The sequence below is a fragment of the Rhagoletis pomonella genome, unplaced genomic scaffold (assembly GCF_013731165.1).
Source record: "Rhagoletis pomonella isolate Grant_MI unplaced genomic scaffold, Rhpom_1.0 Rhpom_scaffold_00011, whole genome shotgun sequence".
NCBI classification, from domain to species: Eukaryota; Metazoa; Arthropoda; class Insecta; order Diptera; family Tephritidae; genus Rhagoletis; species Rhagoletis pomonella.
In genome coordinates, this window is record NW_023458565.1 from 19,856,022 (window position 1) to 19,857,380 (window position 1,359).

The 1,359-nt window shown below is 34.5% G+C and overlaps 1 long non-coding RNA gene across 1 annotated transcript in view; it reads right to left on the minus strand.

Annotated features, from left to right (window-relative positions):
• Positions 1-1,359, minus strand: part of LOC118746779 — a 4,322-nt gene that overhangs the window by 690 nt on the left and 2,273 nt on the right. The window lies entirely within an intron of this gene.

A 1,359-nucleotide genomic window follows, 5' to 3' on the forward strand; every position in this document is an offset into this window, starting at 1 on the left:
TATTTTATTTAATTTAATTTAATTTTTCTATTTCATTTTATTGTACTTTATTTCAACTTATTTAATTTAATTAATTTTATTATTATTTTTTATTTTATTTCAAATAAATTTTGTTTTTATTTATTTTGTTACATTTCCTTATATTTTGGTTTTCTAAATCATTAATTTACCTTAGTTAAATTTTATTTACTTTTTTCTATTTAATTTTTTGATAATTTAAAAAAATTTTTTTTTTACTTGATTTATTTCCTATTTTTTATTTTTTTTTATTTAATTCACGTTAGATTGGCAGAGCACTCTGAAATTGTAGTCGTCGGGCATGCATTCATCTCACTATATTCTGCGTGAGAGTTGATGCATGCACCTTAGCCGCTCCACGCCGTCCTACTAGAATAGCCCGGCTGGTAAGCCGTCAGCTCCAGCAGCAGCACTCACGTATTTCGGCCTCTCTTCTTATTGAGGCAAATGCATACCGCTTGCCTCTTCAGTTCCCTATAGCCGTGCAACGGAGCTCGCGTTGCGCCGATCACAGCGTAGCCCTGTAGGCGGCATCCTCTTTCTCTGCAGCTTCTTGTCACTCATCTTACCAGTTGTTCTATCGGGCTCGCTGAGATCCGACCACTTCTTTGGCGGCGGAACGTAATGAGCGTAGCTTTCCTTGTATGTAGGTCGCAGGCAACAAGAAAGTGGTCCGATTCGATGTTTCACCCACGAAGTGTGCGTACGTCTAAAACACTGGAAGCGTGGCTTCCTTTCTAACACAACATGGCCGATCTTGTTTTTCGATCTGGAGACGGTGATGTAGCTTAATGGATATTGCTTGATTTTAGTCTTACCTAATATCACATTTCGGTCCCCGGCGAAGTCGACCAGCCTCAGTCCGTTATCGGACGGTTCTTCGTGGAAGCTAAATTTTGCGACAAGTAGCTTTTTAAATTTGTTTAACACATTTTGTGCGAACCAAATTTGTATTTAAAGGGCAGATAAATTTGAAGCGATATTTCAGAAACCGGCCTGTACGTATGAGGGTTGTCCAAAATATATAGACATTTAAATATTTATGTGATACCTCTTTAATTTGTTCTACGTACAAAATAAGGGCATCCACGAAAATATCAAAATGTAAACAAATTTTTAGCAGTCGCTACCAGGATTTGGAAAAAATTTTATTTTTCTTTAAAAAAATTGAAAAAACTCGAGAAAATTTTTGACTTTAAATCTGATAAGTTTGGAATTTTATTGAAACCCTATTTATATGAAAACATAAACTCGCAGAGTTATAGCTAGTCAAAATTTTTGTCGAATTTTTTCTATAAAAAAAAAATCACGTTTTTTAAAACCCTCTTAAAATTTAAATAA